Raw genomic sequence first — 11,932 nt, forward strand, 5'->3', positions numbered from 1 at the left:
TGCTTCCCATCTCCCACTCTGTGGGTCTGGACGGCGTCCTGCAGGGCCTACAAACACGCACACACTCACACACATGCACACGCACAGCACGCCTAGCCAGGTCGGAGCCCTGAAGCTTCAGTGGCAACTTGGAGGGCCAAAATAATGACTTCCATAATGTCTTCCTACAGTGACGGGAGAAGAAAGTGTGAGAGGAGAGGGAGCACTTTCCTTCCAGGACTGTAGGAGTCCTTTTGTCGCTCACCCTGCGGGAGCTTTTAGTCCTCGCCGCAACTTATTGGTTGTCCAGCCGTGTGGGATTGGTGGCTAAGAGGAGGAGGGGGCAGGGGGGCGATTGATACAGTAAAATCCTCTGGCCGTGAAGATTCAGGGATTCAGAGGCTGTTTGTGTTGAGTGGAGGTCAAACCTACAGTCGATCGGCTTCCCTCCCTGTGTCACCTTTTATTTTCAGCACTTTTTTTTCTCCTCTCCTGAATGCGATTGATCGTTTTTTTTATTATTATTTTTCTAGCTGATGTGAGTTTGCAGTGGTTCAATATGTGATTTGTCATGTCATTTGCTCCTGCCAGTTGAGCATCTGGAGAGAATTAGAGACAAACGTCCTCCAGGTTGATAAAAATACAATCAACTAAAGCATTTACTCATTTTTTAGCTTCTTTAACCATATGTAGCATGATCATGCTAAATCATCCAGTCTATTTGTCAACAATCACTCAAAGGATCCCAATTACAAATTTAAAGGATGTTTTGTACCTTTTTCTGGAGTTAACTTATTTGATATTAAAACTAAAATAAATATATTTACAATGAAATAGAATATGTGTAAGAAAAGCCAGTAGAAACTGGTAAGTAATGTAATCAGAAATGTATTGTATTATTAATCATGCAGCATTTTAACTCATTTGATTAGATAAAAAAGAAACACAAGGAAATCTATTATAAATAGTATATTCATGATGAGCATAAAATAATACTAATGCTATTTCTAATATAATGCCTAACACTAATTTTAAAAATAATGTTGGTGTTACTTTTAAGAGTAATGCTAATGTTCTAATATAGTACTAACACTGAAAAACAATTCTAACATTAATTCTTAACATAAATGTTAATTCTAAAATAAGGCTCTTTCTAAACATAATGCTGGTTACTGTGGTACAGTTATTTCAAAGCTCCATATTCGGATATAAAACCGTCTCACTCAGACACACAGCCATAAAAATCTCCAACAACACAGAAAAAAGCTACTTGATTTTTTTTTTTCGGAATAAAGTTACTATTTAGAATCTGAATAGTCGCTAAATATTGCGACAAAGTGGATAAGTCGGCCACTGTGCTGCTTTCATCCTGATCACACCCTGCTACGTACACCATTGGCCACGCCCCTCTGTGTCCCTTGGCTTCTCCCGCTTTGGTGGGATTTTTCACAATTTTGTCAGAGGACGCGTTGGGCTTTCAGAAGAGTTACATTTTAAAGAAAACCATAACTGTACAAATTAAAAGATTTGTCGCAAACAAATGTCAAATTAAAATGTTTTTCGTCAGTGAAGGTTAAATACAATGTGTTGGTGTGTCTTAAAAATCACCAGAAACTGCCAACTATGACACAAAACCATTTTAGTAGATTATTCAGTCCTAAATAATAATAATAAAAAAAATATTCAATCATAATCTAATTGCTTTTTGAAAGCCAGTGATTACAAATTCAAAAGTGCTTCTGATTCTGCAGTAAAAAGTGCTTGAATACCTTAAAAGCTGTTGAACCACGAAAGGATGAATACAAACAAAAAACGCATCACAGAGGTAGGCCAAGAAAGATGTCACTGCTTAAAAATAGGAAAGTAAGAACAGTATGCCTCAACAAGGGACGTGTAAAAATGGCTATAATTATTTGTGACAAATTGTAAAATCCCTACTGAAGGAAACGGGACTCTGAGCCAGAATACGTCACCCACTATATTTAATAACAAGTACATGAGCATATTGCCTTGGGAAGGTCTCCATACCTTTTTACCTATTCCACATTTTGCCATGTACAACCTACAAACTACAATGCAGTTTATTTGGATTTGGAAAAGCATCAAATGAAAGAGAAAACATGTCTAGACTTGCAGTAAAACCTGCAAAAGACACATACAGAACAGTCTGTATGATGTTGTGTTAAAACATTGTCCTACCAGTGATATAGTGGTGGCAGTATGATGGTGTGGTTATCTTTTTATTCATAGCAAGACAAATGAAGCCCAATTACTTGTCAGGGACTCTAAAATATTTGAGATCTGGGTCAAAGTTCAACTTCCAGTGGGACATCAAATGTGAACACAAAGGCGACGCTGTAGTACGCTGACTTTAACCAAAACTCTTAGATTGGTCCAGTCAAAGCCCAGATCTAAATCCAGCACAACTAATTGTGGAACCTTTTCAAGCTTTCCAGATTTCTAAATCAAGTAAAATAAGATTATTCAATGCGTCTTTGTGGCCATTCAGACAAAACGTTTTACGGAGCAAAAGAGGTTAAGACATTCAAAATTCAACATTTAGTGAAGACATTATAAATAGAAGAAGAACCATTTTTATAGGTCAAAGGTCAAATCTGATGTCTCCATGAGGTACATTGTCTTTATAATTAACAGTAAATACACGCCACTCAACGGTTTGGTATTAATGTTTCCGAGTGAAGGAAGAAACATAACTTCTATCTGATGTTTCTAGAAGCCACTTTTCATTTCTTCAGAGAAACTGAATTTATTATTGTTGCTGTGTAGGTTTGCTGTTTTGCTTGTTTGTGCCTAAGATGACTCTCCTAATGATGCAACCTGCTGCAGTTGTACTTTTATGACTGAGCTGCATATCTGTATCTGTGGAAGCACGTTTGATTAGATGATTATTTCTAGACAGGATAAGTGGGTGAAACAGAGACTCTGTTGACTCTCATTCAGGTAATCAACGCACACATGCCATGGCACACCATGCTATGCCAGATTGCATTACCTGCCTCTTTTCATAGGTACATAATGAGATCATGGAAACACTAGATGGATAGGTGGACGGAGGAAGACAAATTGAAATGTAGCGAGACGAGAAATGATGGAACATAAACTTTAGAAATCTTTCCGGCTTTGAAAACACCTGCTGGGTGATTGCGAGCGGATAAACATGGCAGCGTTCAACCTTTAAACCTCTCTCAGTGATGACAGTCGGGCAGAGAGAGAAAGTGATGTGTTAACACAAACTGGGCAAGATGGAGATAAACCGAGAGGGAAATCTGGTGGCCTGTCAGCTCAGTTCTCTCTGTCAATTTGTCCAAACAGAGGAAGCTCATGTTGCATTGGAGATGCAGGTAACAGGAGCTGGACTGGACCACACCTAAGCCACAGGTACCGGCCAACCCTCCCCTCCTGCTTCACAGGCACACAAGAGTCACACAAGAGTTTGCTGAATGTATGAAAGGATGATTTGCTCTGAAAAGCTCGATAGACCTTGATTAAACAATTAAAAAAGTATGATGTACTATGATTTTCTATGGTTAATGATGGCAACCAAAAAACAAACTCCTGTAATTCACATAAAGCTGCTTAAATCATTTCATTAAAACCTTCATTTCCGTTATTTATCCTGTTTTAGTATTTCCAGATGTTTTCTAGATTATTGCAGTGTTTTGTTCAGGGATAGAGCGCTACAAATAGCAGCCATGCTTCCCCTCAGACCTTCTGCAGGAAAGGTTTTCCACACACTTCTTTTCTTTGAATTATAATGTTTTCATATCACAGATGGTGACCAGGGGCCACTGAAATGTGAGTCTTGGAGGGAAAACATGAGACTTGACATGTACATTAAGCTGTAATACAGTGGGAGTGTGTGACAGCTGCTCTGCTTATTGTGCAAAGTAAATGGCAGCGCCATGATTAATATAGTATTTCTTCCTTGCTGAGCTCTGAGTAACGGCCATTACAATGGATGGGAAATCTTGGAGGACAAAATAGTTTTGTGAACAAAGTATTTACTCCCTTATACATGTCTGCTATCTGTTCCTTTTCTACTTTCTGATGATTAATCTAGTAATCAGATAAAAAGTTACTAACTTTCTAAACATTTTAATGCAATATATTGATAAGAGTTCTATTGTTGCATTGCTCAGTCTGTTTGCTGTTGTTGGGAAATAAATTAGATGCTTTTTTTCAGCTTTTTCCATAAATATTGAACGCTCATTTCAGAAAAATGCATCTGTTCTCTGTAAAAGTTTCAATTTTTCCTTGTTGATCCTCGGTTTAAGTGTAGACCAAAAGCCAAAGAGTTGCAGACGTTGAGTACAGCCCTCACATTTAAGCAGTACATTCATCAAACCGGCACAGCCTGCACCACTCAGGAGTTTTGTTGGAACTGCTGGTTTGTTCTGTTCGTTAAGATCGGCCCATTTATAACCCAGGATTATATTTTTTCCCGTCTGCGCTACCGTCTTAAATATTTTGATGCCAAACCTGCCAGACTGCTGCTCCGATGGATTTCAAATGTTCTAAACGAGGAGAAGAGATGGTTTCATGGCCACATTCCTACAGCTGCCTTCATGCTTTATTACGCGTATTATTCTCCACATATTGCCCTGGGTTATCAGGCTGATGCAACAGTCAGCAAGCTGATTCCTTCATTCCTCTTCCTTCCTTCATATTTATTCTTCTTGTTTCTTCGCCTGCTTCTTTATTACTATATATGTTTTTCTCTAATTCAGTTTACTTATTCATATTCCTTATATTCCCCCATCATTTCTATTTTTTAAAAGTTTTTTTGTAAATTTATCCTTCCATTTTTTTTTATTGAAATTTTTACTTTGTCGTTCTTCACCTTCACAATCCACAATAACTTTTTTTCACCAGGTTTCTTAATGTCTGTCATTTCTATTTATTTATTTTTGGGTTTTTTTATCTGTCGTTCTACTTTTTGTTTTCTCTTTAATTCTTCCTCTCGGTCTTTACATCGTTTTTTTTTTTTTTTTCCTGCTATGGAATGTGTGATGAGCCTCCAGCTAATCCCATCCCTAAAGCACCTTAGCAACGCTCGCTAAGGGAATTTGAAGGGAGCTACACACAAAAAAAAAAAACACACAGACATGCACAAAGCCCAGCAAGCAGCCCCCTATTGGCAGCAAGTGGATCCAGGGATGTACTAATACATCTTCAAATGTGCTTTTTAAAGCGTTTGGAAAAGCTCTGTGGTTAGGCGATAACTCCCCACTGGTTAAAGGATGGATGCTCCTGTTGTGTTTCAGCTCTGCTTTTTCCTCCCTCTGTTGTTTTTTTTTCATCCTTTACTCATCCCTCACCATCGCTCCCCCTCAGCTCTTTCCCTCATCTCCACCGACCATGTTGCCGACTTAAAAAAAAAAAAAAAAAGTTTGTGTAAACATGATTTATATTGTGTAAAGTTTCCTCTTTGTTCTTCACAGTCTGCATGTTGGGTTTGATCTTGTTCGTTTTCACGAGCTCGTTTTCAAAAACGTTTTCATTTTACAATGGATTTACAGTAGAGTTAAAAATTGGAGTTATTTATTTAGGATTTCAAATCCATCCATTCTGATCCATTCTGAAACTTCATTTCGTGCATCCATGAAGTCTCAATTTCAACTTCTCTGGGATTTGGGGATCATAGTTCAGGTTTTATCACTTTTGAGATGCTAATCAGCTCTTCCTGTTTATAAAAACATACATGAGCAGCATAATGTTATAAATATCAAGTACATTTAATTGATGTAGCATATTTAACAAAAGTTGCAAAGTGCTTCAAAAAGAGTAGAAAAATTAAACGTGTTTTTACACCTGATAGTCTGGTGGACTTTGATTGGAGACCAAAATTTCAAAATGTTTAACATTTTCAGCTACTCTTTCTCACCGCACTGTCAGCTGAACTTTATGACTGTAAGGTGATCAATAAGTTTTGGACTTAATACACCTTTCATAACAGCAGTAACTTAATTTGTCTCACTTTGTTGAATTATAAAGACCCTTTATAAGTTTTTCATCCTGAACAGTGAAACGTTTCAGTTTTCAAACCAGGTTGAAGTAAAAAATCTGTTACTTTCAAATGTGGTTTAATCACAGTAAACAGATTAAGCTGTAAAGGTGATAAGATTAGAGTATATATGTGTGCGCGCGCGCGCGTGTGTGTATACGCTCAGATACTAAGGCTATAATGAGAATCTGTAAATACCCTCAGTCTGAATCCCTTTCCATGTTTAATCTGAGTCCATAACTACTGGCTGCCAACACAGATCATCCCCCTGTTCTTACACGCACACACACCTACACACACACGCACATATGCACCAGCAAACACACGGGGGATATCAATATTCAATATGCAGCATCCGCAAATAACACAAACAGGAAAAGAATTTATAGATGACGACGTATATTCTGACAGATCACTCATCCTCTTTCTCACACACAAACACACACACGCACGCACGCACGCGAGGAGGCCTACATAAGTGGATCAGGGAGGTGGGTGTGTGTAGGAAACTTCAGCCAGGCTATCACTAACAAGCATGCTTCCCTCTCTCTCTATCCTTTATACAGCAAATCCCTCCACTCCACGCCAGAGATTAGCATATTGTTTTACACAAATGTGTGCGCAAACACTTCTGCACGCTCACGCCGATGGTGTGTGTGTGAGAGCGTGCAGAGCAGCCCGCTTTGGCGTAGCAGGGCTGAGTGGGATCTGTGCTGATGTTCTGAGGGTCACAGGATGTTTCGGGTCACCCCAGATCTCAGGTTATCAAATCAAACGTCCCCGTTTCAAACTCACTTTGTTTTATTTTTGTGAGGTTTTCCTTTTTTTGTTGTTGTTAAACTTAATGATTAGTGGGCTGTTCACTTTGAGTGCATCTTTGCAATCACTGGCTTGGATGCAGGAATTGATATTATATTTCATGAGTCATGCAGTCTAAATCCGTTTGCAACTTTTATATTATGCATCTAATCTTCAGCGGCTTTGAACCAAACCAAAAACTGTATTTTGTGATGTAAAAATATGTTTGTTTTTATTTGCTACACAGTTCAGTTCAAAAAATATTTAAAAAGCTGCAAGAAGTTGGTTTGATTATTGTTCACACTCTTATCTAATACATTTCGTTAATTCTTTAAATATGTTTGATATGGGGCTGCACAGTGGCGCAGTTGGTAGAGTTGTTGCCTTGCAGCAAGAAGGCTCTGGGTTTGATTCCTGGACCAGATCTTTGTGCATGGAGTTTGCATGTTCTCCCTGTGCATGCGTGGGTTTTCTCCGGGTACTCCGGTTTCCTCCCACAGTCCAAAAAACATTGGCCTCTCCAAATTGTCCCTAGGTGTGAGTGTGAGTGTGTGTGTGCATGGTTGTGTGTCTCTGTGTTACCCTGCGACAGACTGGCGACCTGTCCAGGGTGACCCCGCCTCTCGCCTGGAACGTTAGCTGGAGATAGGCACCAGCAAGCCTCCCAACCCCACTGAGGGACAAGGSTGTAAAGAAAATGGATGGATGTTTGATATGAAAAAAGAGATCATTTAGCTTTCATTTGATTGGTTGAAGCAGAGAGACATCTTAACCTTACAGACCAGACATTGAACACATCTGAAGCTGTGTTTCAGATATTATTAGTACACAAAAGTAGATCTTTAATTCCTTCTAACAGATGAGCATTGAAAAGGATTCTCATAATGCAAAAAGGAAGAGACTGAGATGACATGAGACCAAATGCTAAGAGTTTTTCTAATAATCAACTCTTTTTTTCTTTGTTTAACTAGAAAAAGCAGGAGAAGAGAAAATCACTGGCAGACTAAATAGTGCAGCTAATAGCTTTCTGCTCTGCGTCTTACCTTCACTACCAGAGGTCAACGTGTTTCAACGATGACACAAAAATGTGCATTCCTAATGTTGTCTGCAAAACGGCATACTGAAGTTTGTGTTTTCATCAAAGGAGCATCTTTCCCAGCATGCTTTTAAATGGTTTAAATATGATGCAATTATTTTTAATTAATACAGTACTTGTATTTGTTTCAGCTCGGTCTAAAACTCATTTATTTAATACCGCAAAGGTATGCTTAGATATATATATTAAAAGAAATAACGACCTTAAATCATCTTTTTATATAGAAATGTCAAAAAATGCGTTCAGTGCCTGAAAGATTACAGACAAAATCTTCTGAGTTGTGAATGTTGCAGCTGATTCGACCGCATCTGCATCGCTTTAAAAAAAAGTCTTGCCATCCCTTCAACTTCTCCACATTTTGCTACACAGCATCAACAAAGTTTAATGTATTTTACTTTTACTTTATGTGAGACGCAAACACAAAGTAGTTCACAATTATTAATTGTAAGGAAAAAGACACGTTTCTAAAAATGATAATAAATTAAAAGGTGTGGTGTGCATTAGTATTCAGCAACCATGATTGGATTTTTTGTAGAATCACATTTTCCTTTACTGAAGGACAGATTTGTCTATCACATAAAATACAAATAAAATATTTTTGAATTCTACGGCTACAACACGACAAAATGTGAAGGAAAACTGTAATTTCTCCTATCTATGGTTTTTTTTCCTCCTTCTGTTTTTAAACTCCACTGAAAGTGTAAAAGTATCACATTTGACTTTTAGGACTTTCAAGTCTGAATGTGTGAACAATTTGCTGCTAAATACTCTCGGCCAGCCTTATTCTTGATGAATGGCACTAATTGACCAGTGTTTTTGGCCACTACTCTGGTAGGAGATTGGAGAGATGTGAACCAGATCTCACCTGCAATCTGCAAATGACAGAGCCCCCCCCCTCTGCAGAGGTGAAAGGAAGAGAGCGGTTCATTGGCCTCTGGGCTGGCAGGAGACCTTTTAACTGCAGTGATTACCTTAGCCCCAGCTACAGTTGTAATCATGTTAGTGTTTCCCGCTCTCTTCCATTCCTTCCTCCTCTGTCACCTGCTTTTTTTTCTTTTCTTCTCCAGAGTGCCCTATCCCTCCAGGAAAAGTACCATGGTGTTTAGGTAATTGTCTTGACAAGACTTCACTTTTGCCCCCGCATCTATAATTGATTTAAAGGTAGAAATGCTGAAGCTTTTTCTCGCTTCCAGTTGACCTGGGCACACGAGCATCTTAAAAAAAGCCGGAAAAAAAAAAAAAAAAAGGCCTTTCTACACGTTTTGTTTCTGTATTCTTTCCAGCTCCGACATTAGGTGCTTTATATCAGTTATTTGTTTTTAGTTTTGTAGGAAACAAAATATGCAAAGCAGTAAAATTTGAGGAACCTTGTTCATTTCAGCACTTGGACAGCTCCCGTTCCACTGAAAACAACGTTTTCTATTCATTTCAAGAGCTTTTATATTTCAATTATGAATCTGTAACATATTCAGTTACAAGAAAATGATCATAAATCAGATTAACTGTCCAGTTTGGATGTAGTTTTAGGTCAAACCTGTCAGGATTCGATCATGTCGAGGAATCAAAAGTTGATGCAAGAATTTGCTGAGGATGAGGAACAGCTGAAAGTAATTTTAGAGGAAGAATCAGATACATGAGATGAGGGCTGAAGGAAATAATCAAAATACAAACCCAGATGACAGAACTGACAAAACCAGTTTTCTTTGCAAGAAAGCAAGTTTATTTGAGTTTATACTCTAGTTTAAGTTCTTCACAAAGAAAAACGGGTCGAACGTCAAGAAATTTGCAATAAAAGAAGAAATACAAAAGATGAATTATTAGAAAATTTAAACATTATTTTAAAATTTTTTTTAAATGGAATAAAAAAAACCCCCAGCTGAAACACATAAACATCTCAAGATCCTAGAACTCATTATTTCTAGATTTCTTGTCTGTTTTCATACTATCCAGCTAATTAAGCACATAAAATACTGATTAATTTTAAAATATACGATGTCACTTTAATAATTTATTACATTTTTTAACAGCTCGGCTTCAGAAGGTGGGAGTAAACGTAGTTTCTCCTCTGTCAACCTTATTGTACATCTTGCATAATGATAACTACAGGAGTTACCATGACAACAACCACATCCTTAAATTTGTAGATGATACTGTCATTGTTAAACTGGAGACCTGTGATGAGGATAAGTGTGAGCCTTTAGTGAAGGACTTTATGAAACGTTTTCATGAAGTCCACCTAGATCTAAACACCTGAAACACAACATGATGATTTTGGTTTGAGGAGATTTTCTCACCTTCCTTCCAATCCAAGACCAGAATTAACAGCACAAACACAGAGATGGTGGAAGAATATAAATATCGTGGGAATGTTAGAGATGATGTGATGAAATTTCATGTTAACATAGATGCAGTCTTTTAGAAGAGCCACAAATAGCTGTATTTTCTGAAGAAGTTGCAGCCTTTTTACATGTCTTCCTTTATTGAATCAATAATGGGATGGTTTAGATCAAGACGTGTTTGTGTGCTATTGAACGGCCTAGTCAAAGTCCAGGACAAAATCCAATAAATTTGTTGTAACCTGACATAATCTGTAGCAAAAATCTGCATGTGTGCCTTAATCCAAAAACAGAAAAATTAAAAAGAGAATAATGCAACCTGAAACAAACATTTAACTGTCGAGATTTTTTATCCTGATTTTGATTTCCTTTAGGTATAATCACAATAATTGTAACACTGTACAATGAAACCTATTAGTAATTTATTGTATATCTGATTTAGGCGTGTAAACATGTCTGTTTCTCCTCTTCCTAGATGGTGTGAGATATGAGCAGAGTGATAACTCAGCAGAGAAAATGAGGCAGACTTTCAGGCAGCAGCAGAGGCTGATGGAGGGAGTCAGACGGAGAGCAGCGAGGCTCCCTCAGCAGCAATAGGTCTGCTTTCGGAAAAAGAAGGGGAGGAGGGGGACCCTCGGATTAAGAGGCTGAAAAATGGTTAAAACGTGTCAACGTGTAATTGCATGATAAGGCCCCCTCGCAAGGAATCTGTTGGCCCTGTCGCTATTTTCTATGGCGCCCCGGCTAATCTCCTCTCGCCACATTCAGTCTTGTGCAATCGGTCCCCCGTAATCTCCCCTGACAGGACCGGGTCCAACGACAGAGGTGAGGGTTTTTATAGGAGAAGAGGCAGGGAAGTATGCGGAGGCGTGATAAACTGACGCCGATTATCCACGTTCAGGACATCAGGAGTGCACGGGATGGGGGCGGGGAGGGTTATGGAGAGAGAAGTGCCAGAGCGGCGGTGTCCAAACATGTGCCAAGCAGAACATGAGGAGAGGAAAAAAACCGGGCTGCGCCGGGCTCAGTGCCGCTCCTACTGGAACCGGATGCATCAGTCAGGAATATACCTCACTGACAAAGACCAGGACCTTTACTGGATGGAATCATCAAATTAGGAGCCATTAATAAGCCTGATCAAATTCATCATCTTCTGCTAAAAGCTTCTTGCTGTACTTTGCAAAGTCATAGAAAGGGGTGGGCAGAGAACCCAAAATCATACTCTAGTAAGAGTAGCACTAACTCAAGATAATTTTGCTCAAGTGAAAGTAAAACGTAGCCGTCCAGGTCATTACCAAAAAAATTAGGTAAAAAGTCTATTTAAGTACTAACTGATCAAAACATCATTTTTTTAATATTTAAAAGTTACATTGCAAGACAGACTAAAATAGGAAGAAATGTGGAAATATTGGTGTTTTAAAGATTAAAATGAAAATGATTTGTATAAATACCATGATTACAAAATAAAATCAGGCAAAAGAAACATTTTTCAAATTAATTTCTTTCAACATGAAACTCAGGAAACTTTGACAAAAACTTCAAGTGTGTGTCTGGTGACTTTCTTTTTTGATTAAAGCAAGTTTGTTCTTTCAGTGAAGTTACTCATGTGGGCAGAGTAATCAGAATTTATTGAAGTAAAATCACTCCAGTAAAATTAAAAAGCTATAGAAATACTCCTAAAAGTATCTTCACCCCCCC

Source organism: Poecilia reticulata, linkage group LG2 (genome assembly GCF_000633615.1).
Source record: "Poecilia reticulata strain Guanapo linkage group LG2, Guppy_female_1.0+MT, whole genome shotgun sequence".
NCBI lineage: Eukaryota > Metazoa > Chordata > Actinopteri > Cyprinodontiformes > Poeciliidae > Poecilia > Poecilia reticulata.